Raw genomic sequence first — 9,335 nt, forward strand, 5'->3', positions numbered from 1 at the left:
AAATAGTATGCCTCATAGCTATGTTACCCCTCTGTGCAGCCCTTTTCCAGTCTCATTTCTGTGTGTCTATCATGTATTTCTTCTACACCAAGCAGCACAGGGGGAGCATATGTCACTCTGAAGGATTTTGCCCAGCGAAATAAAATCATTCTTCATCTGAAGCCTGGAAATAAAATGTATGCGGGTTCTGGTCATTGGATACTGAGGAAGTAATAAAGATATAATATAATCTTCCAATCCTTTTCTCCCTGAAGTTTAAAAAGGACATTAAACTGGCATCCAGTTCTAACAAGATAGCAAGTACCGAGAAGCCTAACAAATAGCTTATCAGCTTCCTGGTGGAAAGATGTCCTTGTCCCATAGATATTAGAGCATGAGTAGACACAGTCCTGGAGAATTCTTACCTAAATACATTTGAATCATAGCTTTTAAATATGTGAATAAATAGTCTTTGGCCAAATTCTGCTCTTAGTTTTATACAATATAATTCTGGTTGAAATCTGTGGGAGTTGCACGCAGGAAACCAAAAGCAAAATTTGGTCATAATTTGACATAGGCCATTTATGTTATGTGTTTTGCAGTCAGACTCTTTTGCATAGGCTGCTACGGACCCAGCAGGTAAGCAATATTTATAAATAGAAATGAGCATCCAGTATCTTCTACTTAGCATGTCTTCCAATTTGAAATGTGGTATGGCTCTTGAACATAAACATTTGCTGCACAAATTTGCTAGAAATTGGATAGTTCCTAAATTGTCTTATAACATTACAATTTTCAACCACAATAATCCACTTTCCTGGGTTGATCTGAGTTGTACGTTTATGGAAGTCTGAAAATCCAGGTATTTGCCTGAAACTGGACTATCTGTTTGTGTCATGCTTTGTGTTTGCTGATTTGTATGTAACGTGTTAAAATATTGCAGTGCATGCTCAGCTATGTAGGAGAAAGAAAGTAAGACTTAATTCCTGCCCTGAGTTAAAAAGGAAAACAAGAATAGTGCATTGAAAAGCATAACCTCTTGCTAACAGAACATTTTTTAGTACAGTTTTGACTTGGCATTTACTGATACAGGTTAGCATTTGAGGACCTCAAAGAAGTGAGGGGTTTTTGTTTTGTTTTTTTCAGGAAGGATTTGAAGGGGGAAAGAAAGGGAATGTTTGGTCTGCTGGGGTTCAGAGGCTATTGCAAGTGTAGGAGATTGTAATGAAGAAGGCAGAGAGAGAAGGAGACAAAGGATGTGGTGAAGTAAGCTACACAAACTAGGAGGCTTAATGCTGCATTACTGATCATAGAATCATAGAATCATAGAATATCAGGGTTGGAAGGGACCCCAGAAGGTCATCTAGTCCAACCCCCTGCTCAAAGCAGGACCAAGTCCCAGTTAAATCATCCCAGCCAGGGCTTTGTCAAGCCTGACCTTAAAAACCTCTAAGGAAGGAGATTCTACCACCTCCCTAGGTAACGCATTCCAGTGTTTCACCACCCTCTTAGTGAAAAAGTTTTTCCTAATATCCAATCTAAACCTCCCCCATTGCAACTTGAGACCATTACTCCTCGTTCTGTCATCTGCTACCATTGAGAACAGTCTAGAGCCATCCTCTTTGAAACCCCCTTTCAGGTAGTTGAAAGCAGCTATCAAATCCCCCCTCATTCTTCATCTTCTGCAGACTAAACAATCCCAGCTCCCTCAGCCTCTCCTCATAAGTCATGTGCTCTAGACCCCTAATCATTTTTGTTGCCCTTCGCTGTACTCTTTCCAATTTATCCACATCCTTCCTGTAGTGTGGGGCCCAAAACTGGACACAGTACTCCAGATGAGGCCTCACCAGTGTCGAATAGAGGGGAACGATCACGTCCTTCGATCTGCTCGCTATGCCCCTACTTATACATCCCAAAATGCCATTGGCCTTCTTGGCAACAAGGGCACACTGCTGACTCATATCCAGCTTCTCGTCCACTGTCACCCCTAGGTCCTTTTCCGCAGAACTGCTGCCGAGCCATTCGGTCCCTAGTCTGTAGCGGTGCATTGGATTCTTCCATCCTAAGTGCAGGACCCTGCATTTATCCTTATTGAACCTCATTAGATTTCTTTTGGCCCAATCCTCCAATTTGTCTAGGTCCTTCTGTATCCTATCCCTCCCCTCCAGCGTATCTACCACTCCTCCCAGTTTAGTATCATCCGCAAATTTGCTGAGAGTGCAATCCACACCATCCTCCAGATCATTTATGAAGATATTGAACAAAACGGGCCCCAGGACCGACCCCTGGGGCACTCCACTTGACACCGGCTGCCAACTAGACATGGAGCCATTGATCACTACCCGTTGAGCCCGACAATCTAGCCAGCTTCTACCCACCTTATAGTGCATTCATCCAGCCCATACTTCCTTAACTTGCTGACAAGAATGCTGTGGGAGACCGTGTCAAAAGCTTTGCTAAAGTCAAGAAACAATACATCCACTGCTTTCCCTTCATCCACAGAACCAGTAATCTCATCATAAAAGGCGATTAGATTAGTCAGGCATGACCTTCCCTTGGTGATCCATGCTGACTGTTCCTGATCACTTTCCTCTCCTCTAAGTGCTTCAGGATTGATTCTTTGAGGACCTGCTCCATGATTTTTCCAGGGACTGAGGTGAGGCTGACCGGCCTGTAGTTCCCAGGATCCTCCTTCTTCCCTTTTTTAAAGATGGGCACTACATTAGCCTTTTTCCAGTCATCCGGGACTTCCCCCGTTCGCCACGAGTTTTCAAAGATAATGGCCAAGGGCTCTGCAATCACAGCCGCCAATTCCTTCAGCACTCTCGGATGCAATTCGTCCGGCCCCATGGACTTGTGCACGTCCAGCTTTTCTAAATAGTCCCTAACCACCTCTATCTCTACAGAGGGCTGGCCATCTCTTCCCCGTTTTGTGTTGCCCAGCACAGCAGTCTGGGAGCTGACCTTGTTAGTGAAAACAGAGGCAAAAAAAGCATTGAGTACATTAGCTTTTTCCACATCCTCTGTCACTAGCTTGCCTCCCTCATTCAGTAAGGGGCCCACACTTTCCTTGGCTTTCTTCTTGTTGCCAACATACCTGAAGAAACCCTTCTTGTTACTCTTGACATCTCTTGCTAGCTGCAGCTCCAGGTGCGATTTGGCCCTCCTGATATCTTTCCTACATGCCCGAGCAATATTTTTATACTCTTCCCTGGTCATATGTCCAACCTTCCACTTCTTGTAAGCTTCTTTTTTATGTTTAAGATCCGCTAGGATTTCACCATAAGCCAAGCTGGTCGCCTGCCATATTTACTATTCTTTCGACTCATCGGGATGGTTTGTCCCTGTAACCTCAACAGGGATTCCTTGAAATACAGCCAGCTCTCCTGGACTCCCTTCCCTTTCATGTTAGTCCCCCAGGGGATCCTGGCCATCTGTTCCCTGAGGGAGTCAAAGTCTGCTTTCCTGAAGTCCAGGGTCCGTATTAGTGACTAGTGTAAGTGTGACAATAGTATTCCTCCAAGTACTTCAAGATACAACAGCTACTTACAAATCTCTCTGAAAATATTTTACTTACCTTGTTACTAGTAACAATTTAAGACCCAGTCCTGCAATGAGCACCATGCAGATGGATAGGATGCCCTCACAGAGGTGTGTCATGATAATCTGAACTCTGTCCTAATAAACAGTATGGGTGAATAAAGCCCCTCCTATTGCATAGCAGTCATTTTTACTCAATCTCACCCCCCCACCCCCACCCCCAACAAATTTATGTTTGTGACACTGGTAAGCCAAGTGCCAGCTCTGGCCAACACTTAGGCATCAGCTGAGAATTGACAAATTTACAGCTGGAAGCCAGGCCAAATCACTTGTATTAGTATAGATTAAAGTGAATGTTAAATGTATAAGAAAGTTTTGGTGTTTATGTTTAATGAAAACTAATGGGAGGAAAACATGCATAGTTTTCACTCATCTATATCCTGTTATAATGTAATAGCAAACATTTACATTCTATATACCCCTGTAACGAAATAACCCATCAAAAGAGAAGGAAGCATTGTGTAATGCAAATGAAGAACGTTAACAGGAAAGTGCTAATTCTTGCACATTTAAAGGCAAGTGGTCAGTGTGTGTGGAGATCAGAGTTCAAAGACACTAAATACGTTCCTCTCTCTCTCTCTCTCCCTGCCCTCAGAGAGCCTACATGGATAGTGACCCTGTCAGCCTGTTTTCTGTGAGAGGAAGCAATAAGTATGGATACAAGGAAAAATTCTTCATCTCTGGACTGCTTGGGTTCTAACAGGACAGAATAACTAAATGAGAAGACTGAGAGCCCAGAATTATTCTGGGTAGTCCTAAAACACTTTTGGAAAACTGGCAGATTATTACAACTCTGCTACCATTTGGAATTATAGACTGTGACTCACTTGTACATATATTTTACCTGCTTTAACCTCTCAGTAACTCTCATTCCTTTTTCTTAGCTAATAAATCTTTGGTTAGTTTACTATAGAATTGCCTACCAGCATTGTCTTTGGTGTGAGATCTAGGATGCAAATTGACCAAGGTGAGTAACTGGTCTCTTAGGACTGGATGTAACCCAAAATATTTTGTTTTGGTGTAAATGACCATTTATCACATAGTCCAGTTTGTCTGGATGGCAAGATAGACTGGAGTGTCTAAAGGGACTGTCTGTGATTCCATTATAAGACTATTGTAGAACTTTGGAAGTTCACCCTTGGTACTGGGTTGGTGAAGTCTATTCTAGAACATATCACCAGTTCGGGGTGGGGTCTGCTCTGCTTTAGACATTCTACCCTGAGGTAGGCACTCATGGTCCTGAGCCACTCCAAACAGCATGATAATGTTATCAAGAATTTCCCACCTGAACTGGCACTTGTCCCCACTCGTATTCTACAGAGGATTTTATTTGCACTGCAAGAATAGTAGTTCTTCCTACACACTTTGAGGTGCTGAGCTAATCACACAGTCCTGCTGGTGGGGTTTGTATACTCTTTAAATATCCCATTGCATTAAAATCCTGGCTCAAGAGCTGAAAAACAGATTTACCAAGTGGGCTTTATTTACAATATTAACAATATTTTTGTATACCTAGTCAGTATCTCCCTCCTGCAGCTTCAATAGAAAAATCTGTGATGGCAGAAATACTTTCTTGACTCAGTCCACTCATGTAATTAGATGAAGAGTGGGTAGTGCCTAAAGGTGCCTCCCCCCCCCCCACAAAAAAAATCACAAAAGTGAATTTATTTCCATTTCACAGGGCTGCCATGGGCCTATTTTTTATTATTTTTTTTAATCAGTTTTTCATCCAGGTTATTAGAACAGCTTATTGAAAGGGCTATCAAAATGATTTGTAGTCTTTCACTTTTCAAAACTTGGTTTTTGTTAACAGGAAAAAATGTATGGCTTTTTTGACATTTTTCACTGAAATAGCTAACAGTTCCATGGAAAAATCTTTTTTTTTTTTTTCATAAAAAAAAAAAAACATTTTCAACTGAATGTTTTTTTCACTCACGAGATGTTGGCCAGACTTATTATTGCTTCTTTGTTTCTCACTAAATGAAACTTTAAGTACAAATTTTGGGAACTTGACAAGTGTGTGTACTGAAGTGAGCAGATTGATATTAGTTTTGTTTATTACCATTGGTCAGCAATATGCACTGTGCATACCATATGCGGGGAGAAATAGCTGCCCTCAGACTTGCATACAAAAGAAATCTAAATATATATTTGAAAATTGGAGGCTTTTCCAAAATTGATTTTATAATGCATCTTTCAGATTTCTGCTTACCTGATTTATTTTTTCAAAAAAACACACTTAACATCATGCTTTCAATGCTAAATTTTTCATTTGTAGATCTCAAATCACTTTACAAAGGAAAATAAATAGCATGATATCTGCATTAGTGAACATTAATAAAAGAAGGTCTTATTTGCTCCATATTGGTTGTTCAGAAGCCTAGAGATTTAGATTAGCAGGAGGACAACCCTTGAAGGTCTGGGAAGATGCCACCAGGTAAGCTGATCTACAAGAATACAGTTGATAGTCCTTATCCCCTCAAGTAAAGAAACTGAGGCACAGAAGAGAAGGGATTTAACCTAAGTCATAAAGCACATCAGTGGTAGAGCTGTAAATAGAAGAACCTATTGGTGAAATACTGGCCCCATTGAAGTTAATGGGTGTACTGCCATTCCCTTCAACAGGACTAAGTTTTCGACCTAAGTCTCCTATCCATGTTGCATGATGCTGCCTGTTGTAGCTATAAGGGGAGGGGTAGATGGTTCATCAGTATCAAAACACCTCGCCTGTCTGACCTCACTTGACTGGCTACTGAATGTCACCTTTTCAAGACTCTCATCTCCTTTCTCTTCATTAGAAAAAAATATTTATAGATGAATATTTATCTGTGGACACGAGTGGCAAATGAAAATGAATCAATATTCCTTCAGAGCTAATATTGCCATCTGTTTAACTGAAAATTACAGCACAAATAGTTTTTGCTAGTTCCAGAAAAACGGGTTTGTGTTTAACAGTTTTCTAAACGAATCTTGGTCCTGAACAATGTGAGTATCCTCCACATTTCACTAATTATACACTGGAAAACATGCAGTATATGTCTCCCAGCTGAAGGGGAGTGGGAGGGTGATAGATTTACAAGAAAGTCTTTTATTTAAGACTGCCCCATTTAGACGAGGTAGATTCGTTTGGTTTAATGTTGAGTCCTCTAATTAAAGTCCTGAACAAAGCAGATATTGCAGACAAACACATTGCAAAGGTTTGTAAAATTGCTTCATTGGAAGCTTCTTTGAATTTCCACTTGTTACCTGCTATATTCAGCAAGGATTGTTGTTAAAGAGCATTCTCCTGTGTATGCTCGCAGTTTGGGTTCTAGTCCAAAGGTTATATTATTGTATAAGCAACAATCCCTCTATCTTGCTCATTCACAGGCCAGTTTTTAATCTGAAAATCTATAGAAATACAATTTTTTTTTGGTTTTTGTTGTTGGTGATTTTTTTAGTATGGATGACCGATGTTTAAAAAAAATCAGCCAAGGTAAAGCTTCAGTAATCCTACAGCTGCAGATCAAAGAGAATTTATTTCGTGCAAACAGATAAGGCATAATCACAAAGGAAATCCCAGACAGAGTGGTTATATGGTATGAAGGATTATATGATATGATGAGTTAGTTGGAGTCTTTGATGGTCACAGTTAGGAAAGCCCAAGAATCTCTTTTGAAATTCCTGAAAGAGATATTTACAAGAGTCCATAAAACCCTGCAAAAGTATGACCAACTGCTGAGAAGAAAACACAGGTACTGAAGAGAGAAGAAATGTTAATACAATATTTTTACAAATCTTTTAAGCCAAAATAGGTAATAGGCCTAGCAATATCAGCTTCTCTGGAACTGAATAACATAGCAATGTTTTATTAGCGCTCTTTTTCTCCCTCCTCCTCACAGACTGAAAATCCTGCTATAGATAAAGGAAGTTAGAGTCATACAATACCCTTCACTTCAATTTCATTGAAGGCTTTTCATTATATACAGCATAAGTAGATGATGTATATTGTTTTGGTTTTGCAAATGAAGAGGAGATTTTTAGGGAAACTAAACTGAACATGCTGGGTGCAGGGGGAATAAAGATAAGAATGAAATGCAAAGCTACCCGAAGGAGACATATTAGCAATTAAGGAACATAGATTCCTGTTACATTTATCACAGCTTCCTTTGTGTGATCTCTGTAGGGATTTCTGCATCTTTGAAAGACAGTTCTTATCAATAAGGCCGGCTAATCTCCTCCAAGGCATAAATAGATGTCAGGAGATCTATCCCCTGCTCCTTGGAGTCACTATTGGCTTGAAGGTCTATCAAAAAAAAAAAGGAAGATAACTTAGTATGCACATAATTTGCCATTGATTTCATTTGGAAATGTAAGTAAGCATAGGAGGGTGCAGGGGGGAGAAGATGCTTTGAAGGACACTGTTTTAAATGTTGAAGCCTCTCTTTCCTGATTGAAAAGTAAGGGTCAGTTTAAATTACAGCAGTTGGTCCCTATAAAAATAAATTGTGATTGATTTATCACTCTGTCTTACACTGGTTGTAGCTCCAGTGAACTCAGTGGGTTTACACTAAAGCTGAAGTATCATGCTTTTGAATTGGGTCCAATAATTGTAGTTGGTTTGGAGAACTCCCAAGGGACCCACCCCTTTAGCAGAGAGGCAACCTAATCCCCTGTGGAGGCACTTACCTGCAGCAGCAGGGACTAAAGTCAGCAACCGGCCTAGAGCCAACAGGCTACTGCTTGAAAGATCTTCCTCAGGTGCACAGCAGAAGAGGGGGCAAAGAGCAGCTGTGTCTCTACCCCTAAACTGGAGAAGAAGCTAGGGATATTTGTTGCTCCTCTGAAAAAGTGCTGGGGCAACAGAGGAGTGCTTCTCCTCTTCTGCTCAGGTTCTTATACTGCACCCATTCCCTTGGTATCTGAACCCCTGCTTTAGAGAAGCTCAGCACTGACACTGCCCACCTATTTGAACTCCTAATTCAATGACTTGTGCCTCTTGGCAGCCTTTGCTCAGGAGGAAAGAGACAGGAAATAGGGTCTCTGTTTCTTTCAATCCCCCAGGTCATCCAGGAAATAAATTCCCCTCCACTGTGAGAGAGAGGGTCTATGGGAGTCAGAGGCCCTGTTTTTTTCTCTCCAAGCTCCAGGTTTCAGGAAGGGGGGAAGTGGGAAGCTACACAGGTCCCTCTCGCCTGGTCTCCTGCCAACTGTGGCAATCTCAGGCTGCTGCTGCTGTTTCCGATAGTAATAGAATATGCTTTTCAAGCAGGCATTATCCCTCTAAACTGCTGCTGTCCCTGCTGCTTGGTGATACAGTAGGAAATCATGTCAAGAGGGGAAGCAGGGTTTTTCCTTAGAAAAGGGAAGGGATGAAAGAGGGGAGGGAAAACTAACTGAAATGAATGTCAAATTGATCACATATACTCATCCGACCTTCAGCTTTCTTTTTAAAGGACACCAGTGAATCTCCACAGAGCTTTAAGAGCATTCATCTCCTAAAGAACATGTCTGCATCCCAGTTAGCCTATCTCCTTTCATTGAAAATACACTGTATACCTCTAGCACTTTATACTATATGCTCAAAGCAATTTATACACATTCGCTAATCTTCTGATCACCTCACGAGGTGGGAAAGTATTTGATAGGACTATTTTACAGATGGGGAAAGTGACACTCCAAGAGATTGTTAGTGACCTGCCACGTGAGGTTGGGCAAGTCAAAGCCAGGATTATAACTGAGAAATTCCTGAGTCTTCCTTTTGCCCGTGACCCACT

The sequence above is a fragment of the Dermochelys coriacea genome, chromosome 1 (genome assembly GCF_009764565.3).
Source record: "Dermochelys coriacea isolate rDerCor1 chromosome 1, rDerCor1.pri.v4, whole genome shotgun sequence".
NCBI classification, from domain to species: domain Eukaryota; kingdom Metazoa; phylum Chordata; order Testudines; family Dermochelyidae; genus Dermochelys; species Dermochelys coriacea.